The sequence below is a fragment of the Cetorhinus maximus genome, chromosome 11 (assembly GCF_964194155.1).
Source record: "Cetorhinus maximus chromosome 11, sCetMax3.hap1.1, whole genome shotgun sequence".
Classification (NCBI taxonomy): domain Eukaryota; kingdom Metazoa; phylum Chordata; class Chondrichthyes; order Lamniformes; family Cetorhinidae; genus Cetorhinus; species Cetorhinus maximus.
In genome coordinates this window covers 60084396-60110505 of record NC_135889.1, presented here as the reverse complement: position 1 = coordinate 60110505, position 26110 = coordinate 60084396, and the positions used below count along the sequence as shown (strand labels likewise).

The window sequence follows — 26110 nt, the reverse complement described above, 5'->3', positions numbered from 1 at the left end:
AAAGAACATCCCCCGCCCCATCCCACCCAGCCCCACTCCTGACTTCAGGAATGTGAAAGAAGATAAACCATGCAGTGGAAGCTATCAAGATATTTCCCACTTGTCAATAGCATGGAAAATCCTGACACGCATTCTCCCGAATTGCCTACTTCCTGTGGCTGAGGAAATCTTCCCAGAAACAGTGGGGCTTTAGACCTTCCAGAGGAATCACTGACATGGTCTTTGTTGACAGACAAATTCAAGAAAAATGTCGAGAACACCACCAGGAACTCTTCATTGCATTTACCAACCTGACCAAAGCATTTGACTCAGCAAACCATGAGGCTCTGTGGATTGTGCTCCAAAGATTTGGATGTCCAAAAAACTCCAACATCCTGCAACTGCTTTGATGATATGACTGCAACTGTCTTGAGTGGAAGATCTGAAACAGATGCCTTCAAGCTCTGGACCAGGGTCAAGCAAGGTTGTGGGATAGCCCCCAAACTATTTACAATCTACCTAACAGTAGATATTGACCTCATCAAAGATCACCCACTGATGTGAGTATTAAGAATCGCCTAGATAGAAAATTCTTTAACCTCAGCCACTTCTATGCCAAAACTAAACTGACCACCACAGACATACATGGTCTACAGTTTGCAGATGACTGCAGTGTCATTGCCCATTCTGTACCAGATTTGCAAGCCATTCTTAATCTCTTCAATTCCAGGCACTACACTTTAGGAAGGATGTCAAGGTCTTAGAAAGGATGCAGGGGAGATTTAATAGAATTATACCAGGGATGTGGAATTTCATTACATAGAGAAATTGAAGAAGCTGAGATTTCCTTCTTAGCGCACAGTAGGCTCAGGGAAGATTTAAAAGAGAAGTTCAAAATGATGAATGGTTTTGATGGAGCAAATAAGGAGAAACTGTTTCCACTGACAGAAAGATCAGTAACCAGAGGATACAAATTTAAGGGTAACTGGCAAAAGAACCAAAGGCGAAATGAGGAAAAATTTCTTCACATAGCAAGTTATGATCTGGAATGCACTGCCTGAAAGGGTAAAAGCAGTAGAGTCCATAATGACTTACAAAAGTGTATTGGATAAATACATTACTTGAGAGAGTAAAGTCTAGATGGCAATGGGGAAAGAGCAAGACAATGGGATTATTTGGATTACTCTTTCAAAGGGCTGGTACAAGCACAATAAGCCAAATGGCTTTCTTCTGTGCTGTATCATTCTGATTCTATGAAATATTTTGGTCACAATCATGAGTAGAAAAACAGCTGCATCTGGAACTTAAGGGCCTCAATAATGCTCTTACTTTGCAAACTCTGCTTTGTCAACATTTTTCATTAATTTTTTTTAATGTCTGTGCCTCTTCCAATAGGCTTGCAAAAGATCAACAGCAGCTAGTTATCAATTTGTATAAAACTGTGACATTACTCTTAGAGGAATTAATCAATGCCTAATGCTTTGGGCCAGAGCTTACTACACAAATGTCCTACTGTCAGGAAAAAAAATTAATTAATAGATTTTCTTGAGAAATTAATTTGTGTAGCTGATGATGATGTAGCAGAGATGGCTGAGGGAAGACTTTATAGAGGTGTTTAAAATCATGAAGGATATGGAAAGAATAAATAAAAAGAAACAGTTCCCTATGGCTAACTGGTTGATAACCAAAAGGGGCAGTGTTAAAATGACTGACAAAACAGCTAGAGGCAGCATGAGGAAAAACATTTTTTTATGAAACAAGTGCTTAGAATTTGGAAGGTACTGTCTGATAGGGTGGTGGAAATAGATTCAATAGTAGTCTACAAAAGGGAATTGGATAAATACTTGAAGTAGAAAAAATTGCATGGTTATGGGGAAAGGGCACTGGAGTGGGACTAATTGGATTGCTCGTGAAAGGGCCAGTGTTGATTTGTTGGGATGAATGGCTTCCTTCTATGCTGTATTATTCTATGATTCTCTGAAGTAAATTGAGTTATGTGATTAGCTATATGATGTCAAATTTGAGCTAACTTTCCCTTCATTCAGTAACAGTAGCACATTTGAATATTGATTTATTCAGATTTTAAAAACAGCTTCAGTTTAAACAGTAGGACTATGGGGCCAATTAAAAAAGTAAAAGTTTTGAAAAAACTGCATCATAGTGCTTCACATATGCAATGGAAAAATTGTAAGAAATCTACCAGACTGTATTCTGGCAGGTAGGATACATATTGCATTGGCACCATGCACGAGTGCTTCCCAATCAGAAAAAGGAAAGGTCAATGAATTATGTAATCAAGGGTTGAGAATACGGATTAAGTTTCATGGTAGTGCTGAACGGCAGATAACTGTTCCAGGCAGTGTGACAGAAATGCAGGCAATTCAGTAATACATCCAAAAATAGGACATGTGAAACTATTTCACTCAAGGAGCAGGATCTAGTGAATCAATAAACTAAGTTTAAGTATGGGCGGAATAAATTAAATATGGTTAATAGGGACAATCTAATTTCCATTTGAAATATCTTGTTCATCCTTGTAGAATATTCACATTTTATGTTCCTTTGGCATGCAGCTGTGGATCAACAAATACTTCAATAAAAATTCTGAAACAGCATTAAGTGTTATCAAATATGCAGCAACATGAACCTCTTAGGCAAACAAATTTCTGGTGTTCTTGCAGAATATGGAAGTCTAGTTCTTGTGGTGACCACTACGAAGCAAAAGCCTTATGTCCATCCCATCCTACCATTTTAAGTTTCTTATCACCCATTTCTTCCTGTTTTGTATGTCATCACCCTGATCACAAGATAAAAACTGATGAGGAAAGCAACTCTGGACGTTTTAGTTCATCAGTCCAGAAAGTAAAACCATAATTCCACTCTCCCCCCAAACCATGCCACTGAGTATATAACTGGTTGCTGAACTGCTAAGATTTTCTTCCATTTACTTACTTCCAAGTCCATTGCAAGTGTTAATTACGATTCGTATGAAGAAATTCTTCCTGACAAATTCTCCACTTCACCAATGTGAACCTGTCTATTCACTGCTATTATCGCTGAACTTGAAGCACAGATGTAAATTTTTTTTAAAATCATTTAGTATTTTCTATTATGGCCTCCTCTTAGTTGCCTTCTTTCTAAGTTAAAATTGTCCAAATTTACTGGTCTAGGAACATAGGAACAAGGATCAGCCACTCAGCCTCTCGAGCCAGTTTGCTCTTCAATCAGCTCATTGCTGATTTGTAGTTTAAATCCATCCATCTGCCTTGGTTCTATATCCTAAAGTTCAATCTTCTGAAACCGTTATTTATAAAGAATGAAGCACTACAGATAAACTGGTCACTTGCATTTCTACTTCTAGCACATTCAGAATATAATTAAAGCTGTTTTGACCTGAGTGGTTCAGTTCCTTGACGTATCAATGTGCTGTTCTGAGATCGCCCACAATAGTTTAGCCTCCGTTCTATGCTCCTCAAAGGCAACAATGAAATCAAAATGTGCATTGAACACAACATATGCCACTGATTTTGATCCATCTTATATCTGGTTATTATCCTTCTCAGAACTAAGGAATCAGGGTCAAATATAGGTCAATCCTGCAACATATAAACAGCACATTTTAGATATTGGACTTCACTACCCAAAAAAGCTTTTAAATAGAAAGTATGGTGAACAAAATGTCTTCAAACTCCTAATCACATACAAACACAGGAGGGAAAAATTATGTGCGACTATGCACGTATTATTGTTTTTCTTTCCTTTTCCAACGCTGCCTTAGTACATCCGCTGCTAAAACCCTCATCCATGCCTCGTCACCTCCAAATTTAATTATTCAAAATCAATTCCTAGTTAGGCTCAAATCCTTCACCTTCCACGAACTTGAGCTTATCCTAAGCTCGGCTGCCTGTACCCCATCCCACACAAGGTCCCACTAACCTCTCAATCTAAACTCAGTACCCCAATGCCTCAAATTTAAAATGTTAATTTTTCTGTTCAAATTCTTTCATGCCCACAGCCCTCCCTACTGCTGCAAGCTTCTGCAGTGCCAAAATCCTCCAGGAGATCGGTGTTCCTCCAACTATGGTCTGTTGGGCCTCATCTAGTCCACTAACAGCTGCATCTTCAGCTTTCCAGATCTTAAACTCTAGAATTCCTTCCCTAAGCTGCTCCAGCTCTCTCTTCTTTATAACCCAGCTCTGAATAAGCATATAGTCACCCCTCCTAATATTTCCTTTGGCTCAGTGTTGATTTTGGTCTGTGTATGCCTTTGTGAAGCACATTGGGAAATGTGTTTCTATGTTAAAGGTACTTTATAAATTTACACCCTCATGCATTTCCAACATTTATTTATCTGTTTCTTTTACTGCAAGTGCTACAGATTTCTAAGGCAAAAAATATAGACTAAACTACATTGATAATGATGTTATTTGCATACATACAAGGTGCAAGTTTCAATATACGTAACTTTCCCTCTTTTGGCATAATGTATTGCTACATAGTAAACTGCTAAGCATTCAAATGTTTAGGCACCCTCTGATTTACATCTCTTATCTCCCATTACCATCACCCCAGTCAGTTTTCAGATTGCAACTAGAGTTGAAGGTTTGTTCTGCAGTAGGTATGCAGTTAACAGGGAAGAATGAAGATTCTGCATTTATTTTAAATAGACCTTCTGTCCCTGATTATTGACTATGTTTGCTAAACAATCTATCATGTGGCTACTGCAAGCCTCAATCAAGACTTAAATACTGTACACTTAATTAAAGCTTTACATGTAAATAACTTGGAAGTAGTAATTCCAATTTAATGCTCATTCATGGCATTAGTTTTTCCAGATTTAGAAAAGACACACTCCATGCATTGCTGCAATGAAAGTTGTTCATGTTTGTACGAAGATTTCTCTGCAAATATAAAGCTGTTGTGAAAAATGAGCCTGATCTCAATCTGATTTGGGTGCCTTTACTAATTTCATCTGAACTTCTGTAGAAGTAAAGTCATCTACTCATTTATGAAACATATTAATACAGAATTTACTGGAAAGTCCCAGCATCAAAATGACATGATCAATGCAATTAAAATAGTAACAGATTGGTTGTACTTTATTGTCACAAAGAATGCTTCTCTGACATGAGCAATAGTTACTCAACAAGCACACACACAGTACATGTTTAAAGAATCAGAGTTTTGTACAATCTGATCTAATTATCGGGTTAAATACCCATTGGGAGAAATTTGTTCATGTAGTATCGCTTTGAAGACGACTTGTGTAAATTGCCCAGGGGCAGGCAGTGTCACCAGACTGGATTTTCATCAAGAAGACAGGTATCGGGAGTCAGTAATTTTCCCAACACTACGACCCTGTCTCCATTCTGGAGGAGCCCACCTGCCCTATTTCTATGGAAAAACTCAGCAGGTCTGGCAGCATCGGTGGAGAAGAAATCAGTTAACGTTTCGAGTCTTCATGACCCTTCGCAGAACTGAGTATAGTTAGGAGAAAGGTGAAATATAAGCTGGTCTAAGGTGGGGGGAGAGAGAAGTTGAGGTTGGGATGATTGTGGAGACAAGCAAGCAGTGATAGGAGCAGATAATCAGAAGATGTCACAGACAAAAGGATCAAAGAGGTGTTGAAGGTGGTGATATTGTCTAAGAAAAGTGCTAATAAAGAATGGAAGACAGGATACTCAAGGTACAGCTCTAGTGGGGATGGGGTGGAAAGACTAACAAAGTTTTAGTTTTAGATTTTAAAATAATGGAAATAGGTGGGTAAAGAAGAATCTGTATAAATTATTGAAAAAAAAGGGAAGGGGGAGAAACGGGGTGGGGATGGGGGGAGGGGGAGTTTAAGATCTAAAGTTGTTGAATTCAATATTCAGCCCGGAAGGCTGTAAAGTGCCTAGTCGGAAGATGAGGTGCTGTTCCTCCAGTTTGAGTTGGGCTTGAGTATCCTGTCTTCCATTCTTAATTAGCACTTTTCTTAGACAATATCACCACCTTCAACACCTCTTTGATCCTTTTGTCTGTGACATCTTTTGATTATCTGCTCCTATCACTGCTTGCTTATCTCCACAATCATCCCACCCTCAACTTCTCTCTCCCCCCGCCCCCCCCACCTTAGACCAGCTTATATTTCACCTTTCTCCTAACTATACTCAGTTCTGCCGAAGGGTCATGAAGACTCGAAACGTTAACTGATTTCTTCTCCACCGATGCTGCCAGACCTGCTGAATTTTTCCAGGTAATTCTGTTTTTGTTTTGGATTTCCAGCATCCGCAGTAGCTTTTAGCTTTTTGTTTTTATTTTTGCCCTATTTCTATGTCTGGGAGATGGAGATGGGCCCACTGCCTCCAAAGGCAGGCTCGAGGTGGCAAAGGCGGGTGGATAGCGAAGCCAGCAGGCTAGAAGGTCTGTCTCCATTTACTGGGACATTTGCCCAGTTGTACTCATGACTGTTAGGCTCTCTAGCCCTCACCCATCACCCATACCCCTTCCATACCCTTTTCCATTACCCCCATGCCCTCTGCATCCTCCATACCCACTCTTTCAGTATCCACTATGCAGAGAACCAATGAGCCATTGGCAAGATTGGCAAATGTTTCAAATGTTCCTGAAACTATAATTAAATTAAATTATACTTAATTATAACTGAAATATAATTGCGTCAGAAGCAGTTCAGAGAAGGTTCACTCAACTCAATTTTGGAATGAAGGGCTTATCTTATGAAAAAAGGTTGGACAGATTGGGCCCATACCCATGGTGTTTAGAAGAATGAGGTGATCTTATTGAAACATACAAGATCCTAAGGAGAATTGATAGGGTAGATACTGGGAGGATGTTTCCACTTGTGGGGGAGACTAGAACTAAGGGACACATTTTAAGAATAAAAGGTCTCTCTTTTAAAACAGAAATTAAGAGAAATGTTTCCTCTCAGAAAGCCATAAGTCTGTGGAACTCTCTTCCCCAGAAAGCAGCGGAGGCTGGGTCATTGAATTTATTCAAGGCAGAGGTAGACAGATTTTTTGATAGACAAGGGGGTCAAGAGTTATGGGGGGCAAACAGGAAGTAGAGTTGAGACCACAACCAGATCAGCCATAGTCATATTGAGTGGCAAGGCAGGCTTGAGGGCCGATTGACATACCCCTGCTTCTAAATCCAACATTCTTATGAAACTGACAACCTAAGCAAACATGATTTGAAAATCTCCTTTGAGAAAAAACCTGTTCCTCTTACAAGCTCACAAGTGTCAATCACACACATATAGTATCAATGACAAAGAGCTTTAATCCACTTCATACCTCTTAATCTTGTGTAAATAAACACGCAGGCATTGAAGAAACACATCAAAGAAAGGTCAAGATAATAAAAATGTCAAACAAAGATCTACTGTAAGCTGTGGAAACATTTCCTATAGGGCTGAGTCTATTAGCCATTCTTGGGGCTTAGCCAAGCATCCTTAAAGAGGTCACCTGGCAACTGTATCAATAAAAGCAGGCTGAACAGATAGCCAGGCACCTGTTTTTTCAGCTCTATTTTTCTCTGAGAAACTAGTGCTATAATACCCAGGTTCCCCTCCTAATGCTATTAAACATTTACCATCTTACCCCTTCACTGTTGACATACGCCAGAAATAAGCAGTGAGCCAAACCCCACATTCCCCAAACCCCACTACTAACTCTACCTAAACTCCAAATTCTCTTCTACAGACAAATCGCAGAATCATCCCTCCGGTGTTATTAAACTGCAGGGTCACACTGTTAAACTGCATTATTTTTCCCTTCCTCAATACTGTAGATACATGGGTAAATTAATATATACATGCATGCCAGTCTAGAAAACTAGCGAATGCTGATCAGCATCCACATAATGGCCTGATTATAGGCCTATTGAAACTAGCGGTTATGCAAATTTTGTAACCTAAGCATGTTTTCCAAATGTTATTTAACTTATTTTGGTGCCTAAAAAAAAACACAAGTACACAAAAGCACAATGGAGAAAATCAAAATTTTGGACATACCATTGTTGATGCCTTTCTACAGAGGTCGATGGGAAAGTTCCCCTGGCTATTATTATGTGATGCACTCTGTACTTAAAATCAAAGTAATTGAATCTTGCTTTGAATTTTCAGCTGACCAATCGGGCCGTCATTTCCTCAAAAGTTACCTCAGCCGTCGGTTTCCCGCTCCAACAACTCCCTTGCCCCAGTCCACAAAGATGCTGTACCCAATCCCATACTTCTCACAGTCACTTCAATTACCCAGTTCATATGGCACTTTTCCCCCTCAATAGAACTTGTAACACTTGTCACTCTCTAGCCCATTCTTCTTCTCCTCCCAAACCCCCTTCCCCACACCAAGTTCAAACTGCTCATTTCTCCCATAAAACTTCACAGTTTACATCCACCCTCATTTCCAGAACACCACTGCTGGCTTCCATCTCTTTTCTTTTCCCCGCCCTCATCTTTTTTCAAAGGACTTTTCCTGGATTCTAACTACTCTCTATCAATGATCTCTGCTATCTTGGTATTGCTTTATTTCTATCTCTCCTCTTGTGCTTCATTCCCGTCTGTGTCTCTCTCTAGTTAACTCCTTTGTCTTTGTTCCCTCCCTTCCTGCTCCTCTTTCTGTGTTTTTATTTTCTTTCAGGCAGGGGAGTAGTGAGCGGCAGTGTATGGCAGGGCAAGAAGCCACCAGTGCTTGCAAGCACATTTGGAGTGGTATTTGCAGGAAAAAAATATGTCCCTCAGTGGTTCCCTTCCCATCCCTCTCCCATATAATTCATGCTCTCCATCACTCCTATTGCACCCCCTATTACTCCTCACCAGTTTTTCTACTTCTGTCACTACCCTTAGTTCCCCTCAAGACACTGCATTTCAGGGTCAGGGTTCTGATGTCTGACACTATTCTGAAGGAGGTGACCAGTTAGCAGCCAGCCAATGTTAGGTTTACTGTTCAATTAGGGGCGACGGATGCCCTGACGTGGCAGGCCCAACTTAAAGGGCATCTGGCAGCCATCATTGTGGATGCCGGCATTCTACTGATGGCAGAGGCCAGAACACAGCAGAGCAAGAGCATGACATTCATCCTTGGAAGGGCAACTCCATAATTTGCCGATACTACCTTGCAGGTGCTTTTAGAGACAGTGGCAGCCCAGAACGTTCTGTTTCCAGAGAGCAGCAGGAGGAGGTCAGCCAGTCAGGCCAAACAAGCATGGATGGAGGTGATTCAGGAGGTGAGCAGCTGCACTGTGGTCAGCAGGATGTGTGCATAGTGCAGGAAATGCTTCAATGATATTCTGCAGTCTCGCAAGGTGAGTACAATGTCACACCCAGGCAGGCCTCCAGTTCTGGAGCCACCAGCACAACAATGCATATAGTAGCCTGAAGGCACATAATGCGCAGGTACAGGGAGGATGTGTGCGCCCTGATGCACTCCTGAGCTGTGGGCAACACTCACACATCAAGCACTTTCGGAGGAGGTGACTCTCGAGCTATGGACACCACATGTGAGTGAACCATAGAATGTGGTGAGGGAGATCAATATGATCTTAACTCTCTCACTCTTGACTTTGCAGGAATAGGAGAGCACACAATGCATCAGGAAGGGGTCAGTCGGGTGGAGGAGGGGCACTTCTTGTCATACCGACACCCATGGAGGAGGAGGCACTTGAAATTACCATGGTGGCTGCATGGCAGGAAGTCTGTGTGGATGAGATGGGTGTCCATCTGAGTGGGTGAAAGCACATTACCATTTCCATGGAGGATGAGGGTGGTGATCCGTCCTGGTTCGTTGAGGCCTTGTCAATGCTTAAGCTGTTCTGAGCTGCTGCAGCTTTGCAGAAGCAGCTACTGACAGAGAAGAACTTTTCTAACCAAATCTTACGTCTCCTGCAGGACCAGTTGTGGAGGGTGAGCCTCGGCATACCCGTGACATCAGCAGCAACTTCAGAGGAGGAAAGTGCATCTGAGCCTGCACTGTCACATCAGTCAAGTACACCCTCCACCAGCCAGGAATACTCGCCTCAGTAGGGCCTCTTGCAAATTTGGAACAGGTAGCACAAGGTGACCAGCACTTCACAGGTGAGCAGGAGAGGGCGAGGGAGGTAGAGGCAGCTGTGAGCAGCCCTCGTTTGGAGGATAGCTCCAGCTATGCTCAGTTGGATGGAGATGCAGAGCCTTGGGAGTCACACACCAAACAGGTCTCTCTGGAGCAGCAATGGGAGATGTACATGCAAATGTTGGAGTTCCCTGTGCCAGTGTGAAGTTTTGGGCAGAGAATGGAGGAGTCCATTCATGATGTGCTCGACAATGGCTTAGACATATGAATGCTTGAGCTCATCCATTGAAAGAATTGCCAACCTTGAAAGCGATACACAGCATCACGCTGAGTGGATATAGGAGCATTACACCACCATGCACAGAATGCACGCCACATTCTGTCACATTGACTGGTCAGTGGCACTGATTACACAAAGATGCATAGATGGGCAACCAGATACCCCCGCCCCCCAGCTGCTGGTTCCCTTGGATGTGCATGCGTGCCTTAAAAGGGCTGGGATAGGCAGGGATGATTTTAAGGAGCCAACTCCTTGTATGGGGCAGCCTGTGGCAGTGCCCCACTGACGCTGTGACAACAAGGACAGGTGCCCCAGGTGCTACAAGCAAGCAGTCTGCCTTCACTTCTGCCTCAGTCATGGAAGGAAGCCCTTGTAGGAGCAGCCACGTGTGGAAGATGCCAAATTGGAGCTTCACTCTGTGGTGCACTTGGGTGACTTATGTTATGTATCTGTTCACTGATTACATCGCAATGTAATGGAATGATTGATGTTGAACCCTGATTTGTGTAATCCCAATGTTCTGGGGCCATTAAGGCATCAGCATAATGAAGTGGACATGCAACGCAAAGTTGGGTGGTCGGTGACACTTTGTGGCTAGCGGCAACACGTTGTCCAGGCATTATGTGGAAATGCAATGGTTTCCTAGAACAGTATGTTGAGCAACCGACTAGAGAACGGGCTATTTTAGATCCAGCATTGTGCAATGAGAAAGGGCTAATTAATAATCTCATTGTCAAGGAGTGTCTACGGAAGAGTCACCATAACATGATGGAATTTCACATGAAGTTTGAAAGTGATGTAGTGTCTTTAATCTAAACAAAGGAAACTACGAAGATATAAGGGGCAAGTTGGCTGAGGTAGAATGGGAAACTACATTAAAAGGTATGATGGTAGACAGGCAATGGCCAGCATTTAAATAATTAGTACATGTTTTACAACAAATGAACATTCCTTTAAGACACAAAAAGCCAGCAGGAAAAGTGATCCAACCATGGCTAACAAGAGAAGTTATGGCTTTTATCAGATCAAAGGAAGAGGCATATAAAGTTGCCAAAAAATAGTACGCCTGAGGATTGGGAGCATTTTAAATTCAACAGAAGAAAACTAAGAAATTGATAAAGAAAGCAAAAATAGAATATGAAATTAAACTAGCGAGGAATATAAAAACGGACTGTAAAAGATTCTATAGATATGCAAAAAGGAAAAAGTTAGTAAAGACTAATGTGAATAATGTGTGCTCATTATAGGCAGAGAATGGAAAATTTATAATAGGTAATAAGGAAATGGCAGAGAAACTAAGCAAATACTGTGCGTCTGTCTTCATGGAGGAAGATACAAGAAACCCGCCTGAAATATTGGGGAGCTAAGAGGTTAGTGAGATTGAGGGTGTGAAAGGAATTAATGTGGTTAAAAAAGCAATGCTGAAGAAATTAATGGGGCTGAAAGTTGACAAATCCCTGGACCTGATGATCTACGTCCCAGAGCATTAAAAAAGGTGGCTGTAGAGATAGTGGATGCGTTGGTAGTCAAAATTCTACAGATTCTTGAATGGTGCCTGCAGATTGGAGGGTAGCAAATGTGACCTCACTATCTGGGAAAGGAGGGAGAGAAAACACGGAGCTACAGGTCTGTTAGCCTGACATCAGTAGCAGGGAAAATGCTAGAATCTATTCTAAAGGATGTTTCTATGAAACAGCAGACAGCTCTGAGTGAAAGGGATCTTGGCCACAGTCTCTCCTTTTGAGAAAAGTTTGATAATGGGCCAAATGCCATCCAGGATGAACCATCCTCATGAGAATCATGCATGCATTAGTGTGGCCCAAGCTTCTCTTCCATCCTGGTTAATGCTTTGATGCCTCAGCCAGATCGCTGAAGGCCTCGCAATGCATGATCACCATGCTCCTCCACATCTTCTTCCTCCTCTGAAGATGTGCCTTCTCCTCTTTTTTCTCCTCACGGTCCACTCCTCTCTGGCAGGCCATGTTATGAAGAACACAGTATATCACCATCATGCATGAACCCCTTGAGGAAGTGTACCTGAGGATGCCCCGTCTGGTCAAGACTCTGGAATCACATCTTCAGGAGTGTGATGACTTGATCAATGGTGACCCTTGTGCTGAGACGGTAAATGTTATAGCGATTTAGCCACTTCTTCAATGGATAGCTTTTGTCCCCTAGCAGCCATCCACATAATCTCTCTGGTGACATGAACAGCTACGTCATCTGCGACTGCCTCAGGATGAAGGCATCATGACAACTGCCAGGAGACCTTGCACACGCCTGCAGAAAATGCTTGTGGTGGTTGCACACCAGCTGTACATTGAGATTGTGGAATCCCTTCCTATTGATAAATATTCCTGGCTGCTCCGCCTGGGCCTTGGTGAACAGATAGGTGCAGTCGAGAAAGCCCTATTGAGAGAAGCCTGCCAGGAAGGCAAATCCACAGCTTTCTGACATCCAGACAGATGGGACTACACAGACACAATGTACTCTGATGCCCTCTCATACAGGGCATGCCATCTTCCTGATCCTATGATGGGTGGCTGCTTACAATATGCCACTCAAGTCCATCGCCACCTCAAAGTAGTGAGCCCCATATCCAGGGATGGGCTTGCTTGTCACCAGCTGCATGGCAATGACAGCCTGGGTTCCCCACCAGCACCCCACTGACTCCTGCATATGTACTTCCCCACAATTGCACCAGTGCCTCTAACTGAACCACCCTGCAAGCTCTACTCATGCAATGGCCAATGCATCAATTGCTTACTGCTCATTCTTCCATTTATGCAGCATCAGGAATGAATGGCTCCCCACTGTGCAGTCAGCTCTTCTCCTTGGATGTGCTGCTGACCCAACATGTTTCCTGTGCCTCACCGCCAAAATATCATACAGCCCTGCAAAGGGCTCTCAATTGGCTTGTTAACTGGTTTAATTGATGACACTCCATTTTCAGCAGATTTCCATGACCCGGGTATGCACCTCCACCAACATCAGTGGAAGGTGGGAGTGAGTTGGAAGACTCGTGTTCCACTTGGCAATGCAAAATCGCCATCATGCCCATCTCTATATCTTCCTGCACCGCAAACAAAAATCCAGCCCAATGTGTACCTGCCTCTGTCTCACAGTTGTTAGAAATTAGAATGCAGTGTCGAAGGTACAAACCATCAGCAATAAATTTTTCTGTTTACAAAACAGGTGAAATGATTAAGATAAAAGCAAAATACTGCGGATGCTGGAAATCCGAAACAATAACAAAAATAGCTGCAAAAACTCAGCAGGTCTGACAGCATCTGCAGAGAGGAATACAGTTAACGTATCAAGTCCGTATGATTCTTCATCAGAAGCCATAATGAGGTGAAATGATTAGCTGACATGGGACTCAATAATTATAATTTTGAAAATCAAACTAACATGAAGATAGATGCTTTTATCCTCTTTTCTCTCTGTTATGATTCCCGTAGAGACAGACAACTTTCTAGAAGAAAGGATTCCCACGACGCCAACGGAAAGAAAATCAATGGACAAGATTTCCCTTTTAAAAACTTTTACTGTAACAAACCAACTAAATCAACAAAATTCAAACATTAATTAACAGACAACTAATACTTCAAATAAAAGGTTAAATTTGATTTTAAATAATCATGCAACAAAGATACGCCTCACATAGTTACAAGCACTTGCACCTATTCCCAAACAAATATGGCACCATGTGCAATCTCACAGTCTTTCCAGCTAAGCCTCCAATACATTGGATCTCTTATTTCTCATTTAATGGATTTGGCCCTTGAATCGCTTTCAGATACACACTCCTGCAGAATCTCACCAGCTAGGTTTACAACAGATTTTATGGCACAGCAATCACAGAGGCTTCAAATGGTATGGTTGGCTCTGGCAAAACTGAAACAGAGGGGGTCTTGTCCTATCCACAATCCCTGCTTTCCCTGTCTTCCACTCTCTGTCCTTTCCAATTGTGCTACTCACACAGTAACAGATTCCCTGCTTCATTCTCAGAGTATTCACCCTGCTTTTTCACCAGGATGTGTCCTGAACTGTCTGTTCAGACCAGCTGTAATTTGATATCGAATTAGCTTTCTATTTACTCTTTACTTTTTATCTTCCGTCCCCAAAGCAACTTCAGGCCACATGGGAATTTTTTGAAACTAACATGTTTGCTAGGAAGTCCAGAATACTCCCAGTTTCACTTTGGAATTAAAGGGACCTTCCCAAAAGAAAATACAGATCTTTCCCCAAAGCATAAGGGTCATCACAACACAGCTCAGTACATTTTCATTAGTTTATGGAACATTAAACAACAGCTACAAATATGTGAACAGTACAATATCAGTTTTCTTTCTTATCTCACACATTCAACATTTTAGAAAAGCATTTAATTTAAACTTTACTTAAATTAAGCTTTTGAAATTTGTTCTTGTTATTCAAAATGATTTTAATAAAAGTTCCTGAGTAGAAATCATTAAAAGTCAAAAAATAATTCCCTTGATATAGCGGATTATATGGTATTGATAAATTCTGGGAAATTAGGTACACTTGCACATGGTTAGATTACAAAATTCAAATTCAAAGTCCAAACTCTGAGCAAAATAGCTCCATTTTATGAGTCCTGGTGGGTTACTGTGGAGATAGTGGGATTGGAGGATATTTACTGCATCCATGTTATTTAAGGTTGATTTTATAAAGTAATAATTTAAAGTGTAAAATGTCATACCTTCTGGGTTTGAACCAATTAGAGTATAATTTATTACTTTAATGTAATTTATAAATTATTTCTAGCAGCATGGTCTTGAAGAAATGTTTATTTTTTCTGTTATCTGAAGTGTAGGAAGGAAATGCAGCAACAAGGATGTTTGGTTCAATGCCAATTTATCAGACATTGTGGGTGTAAGGCCAAATTCATTGGCAGAAAGAGATTAGTGGCCTTTTGTATTTAGCATGAGAAATATATGAAAGCAAAAAATTGTAACAAGCACTATTTACAATGCTCCATTCTGATTAGCACTGCACTAGAATATAAACTTAGATCATGTGCTTTAAGGCCTCAAGTGGGACTTGAAACATAATCTTCTAATTCAGAAACCAGAATGCAACCAACTTAGCCAAAACTTGCAACATCAGTTCCGACTCATGGTTGCTGATTTTAATTTTCCTGGTATAAGGATTTCCAGACCCCCAAGTGCAAGGGAGAAATAATGATCACCTTATCATCCGTGTTACTAGTTTAAGAGCAACATTTTAAGAGCTTCCCCTTTGGCCAAAGGTATTTAGCCAGGGCTGGAGATTAATTTAGGAAATACTGAGTACAGAAAATCCAAGTACCAAAGTAATAAAGACCGTACAAGATAAACACAAATCAAAATAGCCATTTGGCTCATCAATCCAGAGCAAGAAACTTCAGTCCTAGCACTAACTTTACCATTCCAGTCATCATATCCTCAGCAGGATGAGAAAGAGCTATCCAGTCTCATTCCATGTTCCAGATTTTGGTCCATAGCCTTGTGAGTTGCAATACTTCAAGTGTATATCCAAGTATTTTTTAAATGCAATGAGGGTTTTTGCCTCTACCACTCTTTCAGGCAGATCTCCACCACCCTTGGGGTGAAAAGATTTCTCCTCTAATCCTTCTGTTAATTACTTTAAATCTATGTGCTCTGGTTACTGATCTCTGCTAAGGGAAATGGAAGTTTCCCATAGGCCCCTCGTAAATTTGTACACCTCAATTAAATCTCCCCTGAACTGCCTCTGTTTCAAAGTAAGCAATCTCAGCCTGTCCAACCTTATAACTAAAAAGATTCTCAGCCCTGGCAACATTCTTCTAAATCTCCTCTGTATCCTCTTGAGTGTGATCGCATCTTTCCTGTAATGTGGTGATCAGAACTGCATACAGCACTCTAGGTGTGGCCTAATTAGTGTTTTACACAGTTACTTCATAACCTCCCTGCTCTTATATTCAATGTTTCTGCTAATAAAGGATGATATCACACATGCCTTTTTAACCACGTTATCAACCTGTACTGTTACTTTCAGGAATCTGTTGACATGCACTCTAAGGTTCCCCCCGTTGTTCAACACTTCTCAGCATCCCATTAGAGGGGATATGAGAAAGCTCTGGCTGGTAAAAGTAGGGAAAATCCCAAGATATTTTATAAGTATATCAATGGGAAGAGGGTAACCAGGGAAAGAGTAGGGCCCATTAGGGACCAAGGAGGCAATCTATGGGTGGAGCCAGAGGACATCGGGAGAGTGTTGAATGAATACTTCACATCCGTCTTCACCCATGAGAATGAGGATGAAGGTATGGAACTCGGGGAGAGAGACTGTGAGGTTCTTGAGCAAATTGATATAGGGAGTGACAAAGTATTGGAGGTGTTGGCAGGGTTAAAAGTGGACAGATCTCCAGGTCTAGATGATTTGTGTCCCAGACTGATGAGGGAGACAAGGGAGGAGATCGCAGGGGCTCTAACCCAAATTTTTATTTCCTCTCTGGCTACGGGGGAGGTGCCAGAGGACTGGAGAACAGCTAATGTTGTTCTGCTATTTAAGAAGGGTTGTAGAGATAAGCCAGGGAACTGCAGGCCAGTGAGTCTCACATCAGTAGTAGGGAAACTATGGGAGAAAATTCTGAAGGAGAGAATGTATCTCCACTTGGAGAGACAAAGTTTGATCAGAGATAGTCAGCATGGCTTTGTCAGAGGGAGGTCATGCCTAAAAAAATTGACTGAATTTTTTGAGGTGACGACCAGGTGTGTAGTTGAGGGTAGTGCAGTTGATGTAGTTTATATGGATTTCAGCAAAGCCTTTGACAAGATCCCACATGGGAGACTTATAAAGAAGGCAAATGCACATGGGATACAGGGTAATTTGATAAGGTGGATTCAAAATTGGCTTAGTTGTAGGAGGCAGAGGGTGATGACAGAAGGATGCTTTAGTGACTGGAAGCCAGTGTCCAGTAGCGTACCACAGGGATCTATGCTGGGTCCCCTATTAATTGTCATTTATATAAATGACATAGATGACTATGTGGGGGGTAGGATTAGTAAGTTTGCAGGTGACACAAAGATTGGCTGGGTGGTTAATAGGGAGGTTGAGTGTCTTGGGCTACAGGAAGATATAGACGGGATGGTCAAATGGGCAGTTAAGTGGCAGATGGAATTTAACCCTGAAAAGTGTGAGGTGATACACTTTGGAAGGAGTAATTTGACAAGGAAGTATTCAATGAACGGCATGACACTAGGAAGTTCTGAGGAACAAAGGGACCTTGGTGTGTGTGTCCATAGATCTCTGAAGGTGGAGAGGCATGTTAGTGGGGTGGTGAAAAAGGCATATGGGATACTTGCCTTTATCAATCAAGGCATAGATTACAAAAATAGGGAGGTCATGTTGGAGTTGTATAGAACCTAGGTGAGGCCACAGCTGGAGTAGTGTGTGCAGTTCTGGTCGCCACATTATAGGAAGAATGTGATTGCACTGGATAGGGTGCAGAGGAGATTCACCAGGATGTTGTCTGGGATGAAACATTTAAGTTATGAAGAGAGGTTGGATAGACTTGGGTTGTTTTCGTTGGAGCAGAGAAGACTGAGGGGCGACCTGATCGAGGCGTACAAGATTATGAGGGGCATGGACAGGGTGGATAGGGAACAGCTGTTACCCTTAATTGAAGGGTCAGTCACGAGGGGACACAAGTTCAAGGTGAGGGGCAGGAGGTTTAGGGGGGGATGTGAGGAAAAGCTTTTTTACCCAGAGGGTGCTGACGGTCTAGAATGCGCTGCCTGGGAGGGTGGTAGAGGCAGGTTGCCTCACATCCTTTAAAAAGTACCTGGATGAGCACTTGGCACGTCATAACATTCAAGGCTATGGGCTAAGTGCCAGTAAAAGGGATTAGGTAGGTAGGTCAGGTGTTTCTCACGTGTCAGTGCAGACTCGATGGGCCGAAGGGCCTCTTCTGCACCATGTGATTTTATGATCCCATCATTTATTGTGCGTTCCATTGTCTTCTTTGCCCTTCAAGTCCATTAACATCTTTTATTTTTAATGCTACAGAGCCCTACTTTTTGACCCAAAAAGCTCAGTCCTCTCAGGCGGAAGAGCTAGCTCAATTGACTTATTTGCATCCCTACAGAGAATTTGAATTTTTTTGTGCTTGGGTGACTAACTGGATACACTGCTCAGGATGCAGTATGAACAGAGCAATGCACATTTTTGGTATTATATCCACCAATTTTTATGTAACTAATTTAGCAATATTGTTCAGCATTCTGTTTGCTTTGATTAACATTGTTCTGCATCAACTAGAAATGTTAAGTGCAGAGACTAATACTATAAGTGTTTTCAACATCAGCTTTAGCCAGTTATACAGTATTCATAGATATATGCATGTTGTCCATTTTTGCCATTGTGCATGACTTCACATTAATGTTATCTTTCGTCTGCTATTCTACCCATTTATAGATTTTGTCTAATTTCCTTTGTGATGCTGACATTGGGGTGAATGAATATTATTGCTGATAATTTCGACAGCTAGTGCATTTTTAAAACCTCCTCTGCTTTCTAACTGATGAAAATTTCCTATTAACCTTAAAATAAAATTGGTTTTAAAAAATATACTAGCCTCCAGCTGCAGCCACAGCAAAACAGTGAACAAAAAACAATGGGATGGATTTTGCTGTATATAGTTAGACTTGCCCCTGCATCTTTCTGCTCAAAATACTCTTGCTCACTAAGTTACTGAAAGTTTGAGCTGATAACGTCACAACAAGGGAACAGGGCTCCTGAGATCTGAGTAAACATGGAAACCCAACAGAATATTCCTTAGCCAATCCAACTGAAGCTTTAAGAAATAACCAGAAGAACTGAGAAGGAGGCGTAAGTTAGAATGGGTGGATTCAATATCAAATAAGGTACAAAAAGAGAAATAAAGAGTTTTGAATTAGATAAATTAGGAAAAATGAAGGGTACAAATTACATAACTAAGTTAGATGTCAAGAGGTATTTTGTTGGAGAGGATCATAAACCTTTGGAATAACTTTGCAGCTCATGCAATAGATGCTGATCCACTGCAAATGATCAAAATGGAACTGAACATATTCCTGCAGGAGACTGACAATGCTGCATACAAAAGGGAAATGGGAAGTTAAAGAAACATCTCATGACCACTGTAGTTTTCTTGAACTTATTTTTAATCACCTTCAGACAGTAGAGAGAAATACCTTAGAATCATGGAATCTTAAGGCATGGAAGGAGGTTATTCAGCCCATCGTGATTTTGTTGGCCATTTGAAAGAGCTATCCAATTAGTTCCACTCCTCTTTCCCCATGACCCTGAAAAAGTTTCATTTTTAAGTTATGTATCCAATTCCCTTGCGGAAGTTACTATTGAGTCTGCTTCCATCATCCTTTCACATAGCGCGTTCCAGCTCAAAAAAACTCACCGAGTAAAAATGTTCTTCTCATCTCCCTTATGATTCTTTTGTCAATTATTATAAATCTCTGTCCTCCAGTTAGTGACCCTCCTGCCATTAGAAACAGTTTCTACCTATCGACTCTATCAAAACACTTCACAATTTTGAACCCCTCCATTAAATTTCCCCTCAACCTTCTCTGCTCTAAGAACAATCTCAACTTCCCTAGTCTCTCTACATAACTGAAGCCCCTCATCCCTGATACTATTTTCGTAAATTTCTTTGGCATTCTCTTCAAGGCCTTGATATCATTCCTGAAGTGTCATGTTCAGAATGGACAATACTCAAACTGAAGCCAAATCAACAATTTACAAAGGTTTGGCATAACTTCCTTGCTTTTATAATCTCTACTTCTATTTACAAAGCCAAGGATCTTGTATGCCATTTTATAAAAAGGAAACAGCCTTACAATTTGCCCTGCCAGCTTCATGGGATTTGTATATGTGAACATCAAGGTCTTTGATTCTGCACCCCTTTAAAATTCTACCTTTTTTTCTTTATTCTTTCATGGGATGTGGGTGTCGCTGGCAAGGGCAGCATTTGTTGCCCTTCCTTAATTGCCCTTGAACTGAGCAGCTTGCTCAGTCATTTCAGAGGGCATTTAAGAATCAACCACATTACTGTGGGTCTGAACTCACATGTAGGCCAGACAGGGCAAGGATGGCAGATTTCCTTCCCCAAAAGACATTAGTGAAACAGGTAAGTTTTTATAACAATTGATGATAGTTTCATGGGCATCGTTACTGAGGCTAACTTTCAATTCCAGATTTTTTTAAAAACTGAATTCAAATTCTATCAGCTGCTGTGATGAGAACCCCTGTCCCCACAGCTTTGGTCTGGGCCTCTGGATTAGTAGTCCAATGACATTACCACTACACCACTGTCTTCCCCTGGGAATGGTTTATATCACCACTCCTCATTCTTCCTTCCAAAATTCTTAGGACTCTTTTTGCCCTAAATTGACCTGGAGCTTTATTTTGTAAATCTGTTTTTGGTGGTCTCGGGATATTACATGGCTGCTGGTAAGTCAGGAGAATGGAGGGTCATGTTGCTTATCTGCAACATGACTGAATGGGTCAGACTCATTCGACTTGCTGCTCTTTATCTGTCTGTCATTTTTGTTTGCTCGTAAAGTCGTTTCGGATCAGTTCACGTTCTGCCAGCTCTGCCCCCACTTTTGGAAACAATCTCTGCTGTGTAAGGCTTTCACATTTTAATTTCACATAGCCTTTAGCACAAAATATTTTTTAAAAAGCGCTGGGATTTTCAAATAACATACACAAGTATGTCACTAAATAAATGGTTGTCATAGAATGATTTTTAAGAGCATATATATGATTACCATGGAGAAGAAAGGCACAGCTATTACAGTATATTTTTTAAGTCTTGAATTTACAACTGAATACTGCCTTTGGAGATTCGCCTGAGTATATAGCTTATTTCGCACACCAACACAACAGGCAGTTCTCTTGATGCCACTAATGAGTATGTAAAATATTTGTACAGTTCTATCCAGTTACCTTGAACCCATTTATGTCAACATCCAACATATTTCAACAAACAAATGAAATCCTGATCCCATCTCTATAAATTAATACCAAATGCTTACCATTTACGTTGACGTACACATCAATTGAGGCACACGTAATGTTCCAAATTTTTAAGCCTCTGGCAGTATTAAAGACCTTATTTCATTATAAACTGTGTCGATGGGCCCTTATCTTCACATTTTATGAAAGTAAATAAGGAGGAGGAGAAACACAAAGAGAGTCATGATGCGTGGGTGCTTTGTCTTTTGGGATTGTAGTCTTTTTGTCTTTTGTTGTCATCTGCCTAATAAACTCAGGATTCTGTGCAGCTGTGGCTATGTTTGAGGAGGTCTGGGATACCAGAATGAGAGGTTGAAAGAGAGATGTCATCCATGAATCCTAAGGAGAAAGTGACTTTTTACTTAAGAACTGCGTTTGCAGCAAAAAACGTTCAGGGAGAAAATTAAAGTAACACTGAAAAGAACAGGCTTGGCAAAACAGCAACAGGAATCTGCCAACTTTGCCTTGCACACATCATCAAACTAAATGGTGAAAAAAAACTATTGTTGTCCCAACATGTCAATATACGTGGTGAGGATAGTACTACAGTAAATGAAGTTTAGCGCAACTTTACCTCATGGATGTAAATGTGACCCACAGTTCACTTCTTAAACAAGTAGAGGCCAACTTCAGTACGTACTTGTTTTGGAAGTGAACCACTGTTTGCAATCAGCACCCAGGTACTAAAATTAGCTAAAACCTCCCTTTTTTTCTGGCATCTATGATCATTGACAAGCACTTAACGGGCTCCAATGGAACTTATTCACTTTGGGAAACATAGTTATGTTAGTAGCCTAAGAACCTATTCACAATTTTTCAAGGGAATTGAAAAGTTCAATGATTAATTAGCTGCCTTCCCCACCTTAAATCTGGGCTCAAACCCAGTCCAAAATATTGCCCACGAGAGCCTGAGTTTGTGCAGTCTGGATCCATCCCAGGGTAGTACAGACTGAGTGCCCAAAACTGTCTATTAGATCAGTATTAAGACTCCAATCTGACTCACAGAGAAAGTAAAGATGATTTGTACTACTGAATCCATGTAGTTACAGCACAGGCCACTCTAAGATTCATTAGTGGACAGAGTAAAAAGAGGTTTATTGCACATCCAACTACTGTCATACCTCACGTGAGAGTGCTAAATCCCACTATGTAAAAACTACCTCAACAGGACACAACGTAACAAGTGTTTCAATTGACAAGTAGTATCATATGATGCTCAAAAATCACACCAATGAAAATGTTCTTCAATGATTGGTCCTTGATTGGCAAAAACTTTCAATCAATTTGAGGATGGCTTTTTGTGTGGCTCCCATCTTGAAAACTGACAGCGAGACCACTGATGCTGTCAATTGTAAAGCGTTTTTTAAGTTTCAAAAGAGAGGCAAATTAAGCAAAAGCAAGACTAAAAATTGATCTGACACTGGAAAAGACTGGAGAATTAGTTAAGTAAAATATTTGACTTAATATTTGTTTTTTTGTAGTACAAGGTTAATAATACGTAAATGAGGATGATCCACAAGTTTGCCTATCCTTGTTACTCTAATGCTAGGGTGTGTTCATGTTACAGTGCCAGAAGGTAAATAAAAATGCCTAGTATGGAAGATTACAAATTTGCTGAACCTATAAGCTGTCTCAAGGTTAAGCCAGCACACATCCAATGAATCAAAAATTTGGATTAGTTCCCAAATGAGGGTCTCCTTAAGCAGCGTCCGACAGAGGGCAAAAATGTGCCAGGTTTCACAATATCATTTTTTTCCCCACATTCTTGCAAAGTTTTATGCAGTTCACACCTATGCATAGGATGAAATGTGCTTCTGCAGAAGTAATAGGTGGTGTCCTGGCAAAGATTCCCATTGAACTTGAGCTTAACAGTAAAGGCAGGAGTTTAAAACGTGCTTTTTTTTTTGTTGCTGGTGGTGATGGGGAGGATAGAGGATTGGGTTGCAGCCGAAAGGTAATGATAGTCCTGGGAAGGGCAGCGTAGGGTGAAAGGGAAGACAGAATGGGGCGTATTGGAACGTTGCGCTCGTGGTAGGTACCATCCAAGCTCTTCATCAGTCCAGTAACGGGACCGCACCCCCCCTCCTGTATTTGAAAGTCAAAATTCACAATTTGGAACGTCCAAATGAAAATAAATATTCGTCGCTGACAAATGGAGCAGGACGGAACAATGTAACGAGGCAAAGCTAAACACCTAAAATGAGTTCCCCTTCAAAAACAATTGAGCGAATACACATTTGCTGAATTTGACAACAGCATCACTGTAGCCACAGTCTGTTATTAAATGATGCAATCTACATATCATGCAATATAATTAAAACCGCAGGAAACAACCCTTCCTTGACACCAATCCACCGTGCGTCCCACCCAACACAAATACTCACAAATCTTTCTATCCCCCGCGCAGCTGGAGAGAAAAATAAACTGTTGAAAAATTCACCGAGCCGTGCCTACATCTGGAGCGGGAGACTTCCGCAGACGCTTCTATGAGAAGCCGCACCTAGAATGGATCTGACAAGAGGGCTGAAAAGTTCTCGGCTGGTTCCAGCTGAGTGTCAGCGGCCAGAGTCACGGCGGCTGTCAGCCTCGGTCACTACTCACCGTCAGCTCGGCTCCGGCCAGTTGAAGGGTCAGACATTTCCTGTTAAAACTTGAGCCGAGCCCATTGCTGAAAGTTGTGAGTGAATCCGGGTCCCTGGGCTCTTGTCAGTGATGTAATGTTTGCAGCTGGCTTCGGAAGGCAAACTTCAAACTGAGCAAAACAAAAGAAGAGAGTTTTAAAGTGCGAATTCTCCTCGGCCGGCAGCTTTTCAAACGGGCGGGGTTTATATTTTATTTCTTTCCTCTCTTGTAATGTTATTTCTCTCTCTCTCTCTCTCTGAGGGAGCAGCGTGTGTTGTGGGGGCGCGAGTCTGTCGCCACCACAGGAATGCTGGCCACGAGGACAAGTCTGCTTGAGCAGCCGGCAAACTCAGGCTGGCCGAGCACCCAGAACAAAAACAAAACAACACCTCACAACAAGATTACCGAGTCCACAGAACCTGCAGCATTTCAAACTAAAATTCCAGAGCACCAGAAGTATTTGCCTTTACCTAACATTGGTGACGGCGGCCGCCTGAGGAACTACAGTGCGCCGATAGAATATGAGTACGCTGAACATTTGCATTACTTCCTGTCAATGTTTTCTATTATAAATTCCTATGCCCACTGTGGTAACTGGTTTTCCAAAACTTGCCCTACTGTAAATACTCTCCCTTCCAACAGAGCTACTCAGCGCCACTCCTGACTGGGTGGTGTCATTACAGCGTGACAAGTTTACATGATAAATGTGGATCACGGAATTTCTAATGAAAATTAAAGTAAGGAGAAAATACATGATTTAAAATGGGACTGATTTACACCCAGTTACCGGGGGACGAATGCTGGAATAATTCCCTGACACATATTAGTTCTTTTCAGTCATTTACACAAGGAATAAAAGGTGAGGGCGGGCAAGTGAATGATTAGCATGGAATTTCCTCAAAAGAATACCATTCCAAAATATTACGCCAGTTTCTAAGTCAAATTTACTGACAGCAGCTTACAGGGAAATTTCCTATCAATCTTCTTTCTGTGAGGCCCACTTTATCATTGTTCTGAAAATTAAAGGTGAAGGCATCAAATCATCATTTCCACACATAAAGCACAATGTTCTTTTTAATATAACAGATTCTAATGGTATAAAAGAGCATTCAAAGATATAGAAAAATACCGGGAGGTCTCAGGAAGGAGGCTTTCAAAAAATGCTAAACTATTGCAATAAAACATCAGAGGACAGGCCCTGTTGTGCCTCACATTTTGGCAGTAAACTATTGATTCAGAACTGGTGTAAAAGCAGTAAATTCACAGTTCTATCCTTTTGCGCGTTGCAAACATTAATGGAGAAAGTGGGATTTCAGCAGACATAAGTCAGGGCTGCTGCAAATGATCAAGGAAGTTTGTGCATTGAAATGTTTCTGTGTAACACTGGCATAAATCAGTTGCACTCATATTTTCTCAAAATAGGGGCATCGCTCCACTCCAATGTTACAGTAACACTGAAACTCCCCAGGAAATTCTGGGCCTTTTTATTTTTTTGGAAACCTCACCAATCCACTAACTTCAGTGTGGGGTGGGAGGATAATCAAGAAATGGAAATATATGCACAATGAAAAGACATCAAAGAATAGGGATGAACATAAAAACCTAGGATTCAAATGTTAACTTTTTTAAAGTATGAGGGCAGACAGATAAAATCATTAAAAATGGACAAGATAATTTGGGACTTTATAAATAGTGGCATGTAGTACAAAGCTGATGAATTAATGATGGATTTATACAAAACGTTGGTTAGACGACATTCAGAATACAGCATGGAGCTCTTGTTGCCCCATTATAGGAACAACATTTAAGCTTTAATGAATGTACAGAATAGATTCGCTAGGTTGTGCAAGGAATGGAAAGCTTGAGATATGAGGAGTATTTTCACAGAAGGAGAGGGTTAAAAAGAAATTCAGTAGAAGTTGTTAAAATTATTCCGGATTTTGTTGGGGTGAATAGGGAAAACCTATTTTTTCTAGTTGACAAGGCAATAACAAAGGGTAATCAATTCACAATTGTCACTGAACCATCCAGTCATGATGGGCTAAAAGGCCTCCTTCTGTGTTCTAAATGTATTTTGTTCTATACCCTGCCCTGTAGCTCTGCTTCACTTAAAGATTAC

General features: G+C 41.2%; 1 protein-coding gene across 3 annotated transcripts in view; it reads right to left on the bottom strand.

Moving 5' to 3' along the window:
• Positions 1-24617, bottom strand: part of wipf1b (WAS/WASL interacting protein family, member 1b) — a 128959-nt gene extending 104342 nt beyond the window's left edge. The window contains exons 1-2 of one of the 3 annotated variants that reach the window (XM_078552066.1): positions 24462-24617; positions 23754-24121 (exon numbers count right to left, since the gene is read on the bottom strand). The gene's annotated coding sequence lies outside the window, so the exon portion shown is untranslated. The remainder of the gene's footprint in view (positions 1-23753; positions 24122-24461) is intronic. The other 2 variants (XM_078552063.1, XM_078552064.1) reach the window with 2 other exon arrangements.
• Positions 24618-26110: the final 1493 nt, after the last annotated feature.